Raw genomic sequence first — 11,299 nt, 5'->3', positions numbered from 1 at the left:
ATTCTCTTCAAACCATTGGCCAGTGATGGAATCATTGATGAATAATTGTACGGCTATATAGATGGGTGGATGAATAACCTGTTGGATCAAAACACAAACATATAGAATAAATGTGTAGCAGTGCCACATAAAATTAGGATTGTCATTTTCTGTTGGGATCATAGACAATAAATGCATTTCATTCCAAAGCCACCAATACTATTGATGGTCATTTTCTTTATCATGTGAGCACACTATGTTTTGATTTTTGTGTATTTGTGTTTAGACTGTTTATGTTGTAAATCAGTGTTTTTGGGAACTACAAATATGGCGGCCAAGAGACTTCCTGCCAGTGACTTCCTGTTTCTCAGGTGTGTGACTGGTTAAAACTAATTACAGCACAAGGAGGGGGATGGAAGCTAACAGGAGGAAGGAGAGAAACAAACTTTCTGTGTGACGCTATCACTGCCGCTTGAGGAAGGGATTAAAAAACAACTGATGTTTCTCTGGATACAAGTCTAAGGATATCCGGGAACTCTTTAAAAGGTCTTCCCTTTTCTTGGAAAGTGTTACGATATCGGAATCAACTAATCTGGTAAGAAGCCGTTGTCCATCTGAACACGAACAGAGCGTCACAGGCCCTAAAAAATCTTTGAGACTGCTTTGTCCAAGGAGACAAAAGATGCCAAAGAAACTTTAAAGTACTGGGTAAATAATATAAAGACTGGGTGTATTTGGGTGATGTGAATATTTTAAAACTAAGAAATTAACTGGGAAACATAATTTTGTTGTGTTGGACTTGTTTGGTGTAAATAGAGGAAAAGAAACGAGCACATGAAGAAGAAAATCCGTCATTAATTTTTTTGTAAGTGCTCTCATTTAATTCTGATTGTTACAAATGGATGAGAAAATGATTAGACAGGTGAACTAGAAATATAAATCATTAATTAGAAATATATCCATTACAGGATGGAAAATATAAATGGATAGATGGTTGGATAGATAGGAGGAAAGGATACATTAATGGATATGCTGAAGAGAGGATGAATTAACAAATGTATGAATAAATGGATGGAAGAAAAAATTAATGAATGGATAGAAAGGAGAAAAGATGAGTAGATATAAGCGCAGATTGTTTCTTGCATGAAAGAGAGTTGGATGGATTTGGGTGAATGGATGAATATGGTAATAATTGGAGGAAAGGACAAATGAATACAAAAAGAAGCATGGATGGATGGATGGCCAACCAACCAAATAATCAATGAATGTATAGATTAATGAACGGATGGATTTAAATGGATACACAGATGTAAATAGACAGAAGCATTGATATACGGATGGTGATAATATCCTTTTAGACGTTTCTGTAGCTAGGTTTGTTTTACGGGGAGGGGTTGCTGGCCCCTCGCCCAACCCTCCTCCTTTTTCAACCGGGCTTGGGACCGGCTTAGGCGGAGGCCAAATCCGCAATCCATAGACTCCAAACCTTCGTCAATAGATGTCTCAGAACCATGACTAGAATCAGATGGCAAGACAGAGTCACGAACGAATGCCTTTGGAAGTTAACCAAACAGGAGCCAGTGGAGAATCAAATCAAAAGGAGAAAGTGGGGATGGCTCGAACACACGCTCCGAAAACCACAAAACAGTATCACTCGCCAAGCGCTAAAGTGGAACCCACAAGGCAAAAGAAATCCAGGACAGCCCAAAACAACATGGCAGAGAACAACGGCGGCGGAAGCCAAATCTCTTGGATTATCATGGGGCCAGATAGAAACCGCGGCCCAGGACAGGAGAGGCTGGAGAGACCTAGTAGACGCCCTATGCCCCGACAGGGGTGAAGAGGATTAATGATAATGATAATGAATCGATATACGGATGATGGCCGATAACCAAATATTGAAAAAATGGATGAATGGAAATATTTTCATTGATGGACCAATAGATGGATGGCTGGTTGGATAGATGCAGGGGTGGTTGGATGGATGATTTTGTGTGGATGTTGGTAGGAATGAGGGAAGAATGGATGAATTAACTCATCAACCGATGGACAAATGGAGAAGTAGTTGGATGGACGGATAGCATTGGATTGACAGATGAATGAATGGTTGGATGGATGGCAGACCAACCAAATAAGTGAATGGATGGATGAATGGTTTGTTGGATTATTGCAGGAAGGAGTGGACGGTTGGATGAATTCATGGATCGATCAATGGCATGGATGGACAGATTTGGATTGATAGATGGACAGTTGGATGGATGGATTTGCATGGATACACAGACGAATAGATGCAGGGATGGTTTGACTGATGTTCACGGATGGATAGATGGGCACGTGAGGTTATGAATGCTTGGATGGATAGATTTACCGTAATTTCCGGACTATAGAGCACACCTGATTACAAGCCGCACCCATTAAATTTTTTAAGAGGGAGCGGGAGCGAGAGCAACAAAAGTGTGTTGGGAGTGTGTGTTTATGTTTGTCATGTAGAGTGAAAGAACTGTCATAAAAGAAGGTTTCCCCCAGAAGAAGATGAATGATTCTTTATTATCCCACTCTGGTGGCTCTGAGGGTCCTAACAGGGAAGTGAACAACTTGAGGAAGATCCGCCTTCAGCGGAGAGGAAAGAAAAAAAAAAGTAATCGCAGGAAAGGTTCAACACATGATATATTTACAAAGAAAGTTGGTACACAGAGTTTTCAAATAATAATATACCTGAGCTTTTCTTTCCAAACAGTGCCTAGATCAGAGTTCACAGTGGTGTCCAGGATGAGCACGGCACGTGCCTCTGAGCAGCGCTGGAAGTTTTCTTCCACTACAGTGACACACCATAACACAGCGCTAACAGGGCTGGTTTAAAAAAACATGAACGTAAAAGTCCCTGAGAGCTTTCTTCATCTTCTTCCTGTGCACTGAAACCATGGAAGTCTTCCTCCTCGGTGTCGGATTGGAATAGTGTCAGAAATTCTTTGCCACACTCTCTCTGTCTCTCCTTCGTTGTAGCTGTCAGTGTCACTCTGAGGCAAATTCACTCCTGAGCTTGTGCGGTTTTAACGATTGCTTTTAACTTAAGGCTGCGTCAAATTGTAGTGGCGGTCACGTGCACGTTGGATCTAATGGCAGCAAGGGATTGTGGGATGTGGCCAAATTGGGGCTGAGCATGGGTGTTTCTTTTTGTTGCACCATGACTGAGGGGTCCAAGAGCAGAAGTGACAGTCCATGCTGTTTGGCTGCTTGTGGGTGTGTAAAAATAAATAGGCTTGATGCCGGTAATGAGATATTCAGTTCCTCATTTTGCCTCCTCCTCTCTGAGATTGTTCGGAGTTGTGCGGTGTATGGGACACGGACAGCCTTTCAGTGTAGTCACTTGAGCGGGAACCCACATTTAGCTTGCGTCACACATATACCGTATTCTCCCACGCTTACCTTTTCTACTTGAGCGCCCCAAGTGGCCATTAACAAATGCATACATTAGCTGCATCATTGAATAAGCCGCAGGGTTGAAAGCGTGTGACAAAAGTAGCACCTTATAATCTGTAAATTAAGGTAGATGGATAGATAAATAGATCAACAAACAAATGAAAGAATAAAATCAAAGATGTATGGATATATAGCTGGGCAAGCAAATAATTAATGGATGCATAAAATGATGGACGGTTGAATGAATTTGCATGGATGGATGAATCAATGGACGGATGAATAGACAAGTAGATAAATAAGTAGATGCATGGATAGATAGATTCAGACAGATGGATGGTAAATGATTGAATGAATTAATGGTTAGATTCATTTGAATGGATAGATTGATAAATGGATGGATGAATAGATGGATTGACCAAGAGTATTTCATCTTATATGATCCATGTTGGTCCCTCTGTCTAAAACAGACAACTTTAGAAATTTGCGTCTTTCAAATGCACCAATGTTAAACTAAGTTCTGCACCAAAAACCCCCTAAGAGAGTTATTAATATGATTCTTCGTTTGAAGACAACTAGATTATTACGTGCTTGACTGGCTTTTGATTTACAAGAAGAGAACTCCTTTCATTAACAGAAACATGCCAACTGATGGCAAAAGAAAAATGACAGTGGCATATTGTTTTTTTATCTCTTCTGCAAAGCTTCTATGTTGTTGCTCTACTGAAAGCTGTAATGGGAGTCTATTGCTACTGCCAAAGGCAAAAAGGAGAAATGTTACTTTTATGCTGACATTTTATCAGCCGAACAATTAACTGGCTGACTCCATGCAGCAGTTCAGCCGCAGCTTTTCTTCTGACATCTCTTTCTTCAGTGCTTCTTGAATGACTGTCTTACAGATATACAGAGGGCTGAAAGGGCTTCTCACTTTTCTTGCCTTTCACTTAATCCATGACGGCAAGGAGAGGGGCATGCTGCCAAGCCAATCGGCAGACTTTGTTCGCTTAAATCACTGAGTGGCAAGCCAAGTTCAAAGACCTCCTCAGTGGCCCAATAAAGAGGAAGTAGCTTTTGTCTGGACAGATCAAAGGGAGGAAGCAACCGAAAGGTCAGGTCTCAGACGCTCCCACGGTGAGAAAAACAAAGCACCTCTGAGAAAAGAAGACGCTCCCCACCAGGTTTTCTATTACAGTTACAAAAAGCACTGAGCTCATGTTAAGGGAAATGTTATTTTACTCATTAAACCTAATTCATTATTACACCAGATGAAAGAAAACCAAGTGTTAAGCAGTAGTAGCTTGAAACAAAGCTGCCTTTTTTCCATTATCTTTGGACACATTATAAACACCAAAACAACCGTTTTTTTTATTTTATTTTATTTTTTTAAATCACTGATACACCTTTTTATTTGTATACGCACAAACGCAGAGGAGCTACATCATTAAAACTCTAAAGTTTAAAAAAAGCCTTAAATTGCCTGAAAGAGTAAGGTAGTATGATGTCCAAAATGAGAAGGACCTGACATCACTGACCCTTAGTGGAAATTATACAACTAACCCTAACCCAAAAGTGTCAGGAGTTGGAGGAAAAAAATATTAAAGCTTAAATCGGAAAAAAGCACAACTGCTAAAACAATCTCATAGCAGCTTGAAGTATTTAATCAAATTACTGAAGCTTTGGCAGAATTTCAATGAGGAGAATCTACCTCATCTCCAAGTATGCTGGGTTTGCTGGTTCATCACTCACACGTCACCTAATTGGTCTTGACTCACTTTCCTCACAGCCAATCGCAATCAAATTCCTGCCTTACAAGTCATTAAAGTTTGTATATCCACATTCCAGACATTCCCTCCGCCTCTTTCTCCTGGCTCTTTGATTTGGCGTGGTTTGGCCATCACCACCATCAGCATCTGGGCTTTGGGGTCTCTTCACCTGGTCCAAGGTCATCCCAATCAAGCAAGATTTATCCAGCACTGAGCCCAACCACCAACTACTTCTGACGACTCATGCTTTACTTAAGTTTAATTTAAACAAATTAACATTAAGTTAAATAATCTCTGAATACTAACTAGTCTGACAATAAGCCTGTCCAAAGAGGAATGTTTTCAGTCTAGCTTTGAATGTAGAAACTGAGTCGGCCTCTCTTACATGAGCTGGGAGTTTATTCCATAAGACAGGGGCTTGGTGGCTAAACGCTCTACATCCAACCGTACTTTTACTAATTCTAGGAACCACAAGCAGTCCTGCATTTTGCGAGCGAAGTGTTCTCATTGGATGGTAAGGGACTATGAGGTCCTTAATATAGGACGGGGCCATTCCATGTAAGGCCTTATAGGTTAACAGGAGGATCTTGAACTTGATTCTAGAATCAACTGGGAGCCAATGGAGCAAAACTAACACAGGAGTGATGTGATCTCTTCTGCTAGTTCCAGCTAACAATCTAGCTGCTGCGTTCTGAACAAGCTGGAGACTTCTTAAGGAACTCTTAGGACACGCTGCTAACAAGGAGTTACAGTAATCCAGCCTCGACGTAACAAATGCATGGATGAGTTTTTCAGCATCACTCTTAGAAAGTATATTTCTGATCTTAGCAATATTCCGCAGGTGAAAAAAGGCAGTTCTGCACGCCTGAGATATGTGAGCCTTAAATGATAAATCCTGGTCAAGTAAAACCCCAAGGTTTCTAACTGTGGAATTGGGGGCTATACTTATGCCATCCAGTGAGACTATCTGAGCAGACAGAGTATCTCTGAGGTTTTTAGGACCAAGTATAATGACCTCAGTTTTTTCTGGGTTCAAGAGGAGGTAATTAATTGTCATCCAGGTCTTGATGTCACTGATGCAGGCGTTCAGTTTCTCTATCCGGTCATTCTGGTCAGGCTTCATGGATAAATACAACTGCGTATCGTCGGCATAACAATGAAAATTAATGCTGTGTTTCCTGATTATGTTTCCTAGGGGTAGCATATAAAGCGTAAACAGGATCGGTCCCAAGACTGAGCCCTGTGGGACTCTATAGTTGACTCGAGTGCACTGAGAGGAATGGCCATTTACATTAACGAACTGATACCTATCGGACAGATAGGATTTAAACCACTGGAGAGCAGATCCTCTGATCCCTATGTCCTACTCTAATCTATGGAGTAAAATACCGTGGTCGATAGTGTCAAAGGCTGCACTGAGGTCCAACAGGACCAGAATAGATAGTAGTCCCTTTTCTGAGGCCAATAACAAGTCATTAGAGACTCTAACTAGTGCAGTTTCCGTACTGTGGTGGGGTCTAAAACGCGACTGAAAGTCTTCAAAGTGGCTGTTGTCCTGTAGGTGGCAGTAAAGCTGCTTAACTACAACTCTTTCTAGGATTTTAGAAATAAAGGGCAGGTTTGATATCGGTCTATAGTTGGCCAAGATGCTAGGATCCAAACTGGGCTTTTTCAGAAGAGGTTTAACAACTGCATATTTAAAAGACTGTGGCACGTAACCCGTTTCCAGAGAGGCATTTATCATTGTTAATATGGGATCATTAATTAGGGGAAAAGTTTCTTTAAAAAGTCTAGTGGGAATTGGGTCTAACAGACACGTTGAGGATTTGGAGGACGTAATAATTGATGTTATTTCCGCTTGATCCACAGCAGTGAAGCAGTCCAATGTTACAGAGGTTTCTATGGATGCCTCCATTTCTACCGTTTCAGCCTGTTCTGGGCTGATAGTAGGAATAACTTGATTTAACTTATGTCTAATATTTTTGATTTTACTGTCGAAAAATGTAAGAAAATCATCAGAGCTGAGAGAAACAGGAACATGTGGTTCTACTGAGCTCTGACTGCGAGATAATTTAGCAATAGTGCTAAAAAGAAATCTTGGATTATTTCCATTCTCTGATATTAAGGTTGAATAGTACTGGCTTCTAGCTCTACGCAGAGCTTTTTTATAATTTAATAGGCTATGTTTCCAGATATCCAGAGACTGCTCTGAACCGGAGCGGCGCCATTCTCTTTCCAACTTACGGGTTTCTTGTTTAAGAGAACGAGTTTCAGCGTTAAACCACGGTGCTACTCGGTTTTGTCTGACGAACTTAGGTTTCAAGGGGGCAACAACATCGAGTGTACTCCTGAGGGCTTGTAAGGCATCATTAACAAAGTGGTCATTTATATTAGGACTGATACTATGGGAGCTGGTCTCAGAGTATTTTCTCAGAATATCACTAAGTACTGGCTGAACTGTGTGTTTAAACTCAGACACAGAACGGTCAGTTAAGGTTCTTCTAAGCTGTTTCTTATTCACTGGTGCAGAAGGATGTTCCAGTGTAAGCTGGAAGGTAATCATAAAGTGATCAGAAATGATGGGGTTAAGAGGAAGGACACTCAGCTGGCTGATCTCTATCCCATGGGTTAGAACAAGGTCCAGGGTGTGCTTATGACAGTGAGTGGGTTCATTCACACTTTGGGTGAAACCAACATCATCTAATAAAGCTGCAAAAGCCTTTCCTAGGCAGTCACTGGGGTCATCAACATGAATATTAAAATCCCCTAATATTATAGTTTGATCAGAATCTAAGACAATAGTCGATAGGAAGTCGGAAAACTCAGTTAAAAATTCTGAATATGGGCCGGGGGGGCGATAAATAATTATGAGTAAAACAGGTTTTGGAGTTTTCCTGTTTGGGTGACTTAAAGAAAATATGTTTTCAAATGAATTATAAGCATTTTTAACTTTAGGGCTGAGAAGTAAGCTAGACTGTGATATTACTGCCAAACCACCTCCTTTACCTGAAATCCTGGAATTCTGATAGTTAGCATAAGTGGGGGGGGGTTGCTTCATTCAATCTAACATAGTCATCCTGTTGGAGCCAAGTTTCTGTTAAGGCTAAAAGACTAAGGTTGTTATCAATGATTAACTCATTGACTAAGAGGGACTTGGAGGAAATGGATCTAATGTTTAATATACGCATTTAATGACATCATAATTCTGCTTGTGAGAACTGCTGTCTGTCACTTTAAGGTTTCTATGACGCGCTCCTTTCATTTGTCTTTCAGCACATAAGCTAAAGCTAGGACCTGCTTGACTTTCCCTGCATGGGTTTTGCACCAGCACTAACCCTAAGGGAGGCTCAGAGGAGCGTTTTACACTGCTGCTCTGCGCCCGGGTCTCGTCTCTGGATTGTCAGGTTAACAGACTAAGGCTAGCAGAAATGTTTCTAGAAAGAAGAACGGCACCGTCCCGAGTAGGATGGACGCCGTCTCTCCGCATGAGACCAGGCTTCCCCCAAAACGCGCTCCAGTTATCCACAAAACCAACGCCGTTTTCTGGGCACCATCTAGAAAGCCAGCGGTTAAATGATGAAAAGCGGCTGTACATTTCATCACTGACTAAGTTCGGCAGGGGACCAGAGAAAATTACAGTGTCGGACATCGTCTTAGCCAGTTTACACACCGAAGCTACGTTTAACTTAACCACCTCTGATTGTCTCCGTCGGGCATCATTACCGCCTGCGTGAATCACGACTCGACGGAACCTGGACTTACTCTGAGCTAACATCCTAAGGTTCCCCTCGATGTCACCAACTCTGGCCCCCGGATAACACCTGACTGCAGCCGCTGGGAGCTCCACGTTTCTAACTTCAGAAGAGCCTATAACCAGAGTTGAGTGTTCAGCGGGTGAGTCGCCGAGGGGGGAGAACCTATTACTAACGTGGAGTCTCGGGTGCTCTAAGATTTTGCGTTTAGCACTATGTTTCCTCCCAACCGGTACAAACCCCTGACTGTCTCCCGGCTGTTGGGAGGGCGCTGGGGTGCTAGCTCAGTTAGCCCTGGTAGCGCGGCCCGCGCTACCAGGGCTGGCTAGCCAGCTTAGCTTCCACTGTGCGGAGCCGCGCTTCTAACTGCTCCAGCCTGGCCTCCAAGTCTAACACAAGACTACACTTAACACACCTACCGCTATTTTCACTAAAGGAGGCAGGATCATCACTAAACATATGGCACATGGGGCAGGAGAGAGGAGGAGAGGCGGAAGGAGTGGTGGCCATGCTAGGTTTTAAGCTAAGGCTAGCGGTGTTTAGGTAAAGAGAAGTGGTCTATTTAGCAAAATGAGAAAGTGAACAGCAAGCGGTTTAACAGTGGTGAATTCGCTAATAAAAGGTACTAGATGTGAATATTAACCCAGATAACCCTTAGAGTAAGCAATAGTAGTAAGGCTAATGCCAAACAAGAGGACAGCAGTCACACACGACTAGCACTGGGAATAGCTCACCCGGAAATGACGTCACAGGAAACCGTCACAAATCATTGAAGAAAAAAAGGTTCAGCGGGGTCTAGATGACCCAATTCCCAATGTTAAAGTGCCTTGAATAGCACAAGGCTTAAAGCGAAGTAGTAGAGGTATGGTAATGTGGACAATGGAGTTTACATCCAAGGCCTCTTGGGCCTGTCAGTGAACACAAAGTAGTTTTTTCATGTGAACTGATAGCATGGCCATCCTGTTAGACAGTTAACACAAATCCATGGAAATGTCTGGAATTTCTATTTACTCTTATTGTTTATACGTTATCTTCTCTGTTCTTCATTTGTAGAATCTTTTTATAACACCTACCTTTCTCATCCATAATATATTTTTGTGAGTAGAGAGGGAAACAGGTAATAGAACAGAAAATACCAGGCGACAGAGCAGTGGAAGTGGAAGTAAGGACAAGCAAGGAGGAGGTTCATGGGTGTAGTGAGGGAAGATGAGGGTAGTTAGTATTAGTGAATAGCATTCAGAAAGCAAGATGAGATGGAAGCGAATGAATTCCTGGAAAAGCAATGAAGTCCTCCATACCTTCTCTTTTTTAGGTTTTGTTTGAAGCATTTGTTCTGATTTTCTTTGGGGAAAAATATTTTCTTATTTTAAATTCCTCTTCTCAAGTTGAATTGAAAACACAAAACGTTTTTGTTTTTTTTTCCGGTTATGAATGGATTGTGGTGAACATCTGTAACTTTTAAACCACTAAGAGGCTTGATCGTGTCGCAGGAGACAAATTGCCCAACTGTTCAGCAGTTCTTTTGCTTTTCCAGGGTTAAAAGGAATGTAATGTGAGAGGACCAAAGACGTCCACAGTGTAAAGTCGTCTTCTCTGCAGGCAAACCTTTAAATGGAAAGGCTGACTTCATATTGAACTGAAAATTGAGTTCTGCTGTGGCCAATCCAAAACCCCAGATAGAGACAGACGTACGCTGCAAAACTGCAAAGTGCCAAATAAGGGGGAGACTTTAAGAATCACGCTTGGATGTGGACAGAGTGGGTATTTTTTTCTGCACAATCGGCAAAAGCTCTATCACTTAAGAAAGCTCTACCAAAGAGGGGAAAAAGGAAGTTCTTCCTTAACATTAAAAACAAAAGAGACAGAAGTAAATATATTTATTGTAAATGTTATGGATATGAAAACAGATTTGTTTTTTGTGCCATGTAGCTTCTTTGTTGTTCTTAACCCTTGTGTGCAAAGAGGGTCTAAAGCAGGGGTGCTCACACTTTTTTGGTATGTGAACTACCTTTGAGGCGACAATGTTTTGAAGAACTATATATATATATATATATATATATATATATATATATATATATATATATATATATATATATATATATATATATATATATATCAATCTTTGTTTCAAAACAGAGATGCTGTTAATAACTATAAATTAAGAGGAATCAACAAATTCTATCATCCTAAAATAAGGATAACCTGAAAGTCGATGTGTATCTCAGTAAAGGGTGTCACACTGTGGAACAATTTATTAGACGACATGAAAACTTCTAAAAATGTTGTTCATTTTAAAGGTATGTTTAAAAGATACACAATGAATGCATACCAAGATGCAATGAATGACTGAGGAGTATGTGTATTCTCTTGGACTATGGAATGATCATT

Source organism: Oryzias latipes, chromosome 23 (genome assembly GCF_053564925.1).
Source record: "Oryzias latipes strain Hd-rR chromosome 23, Olatipes_Hd-rR_3.1".
Lineage (NCBI taxonomy): Eukaryota > Metazoa > Chordata > Actinopteri > Beloniformes > Adrianichthyidae > Oryzias > Oryzias latipes.
The sequence above is the reverse complement of the archived record's forward strand: the minus strand, read 5'-3'. Positions refer to the sequence as shown.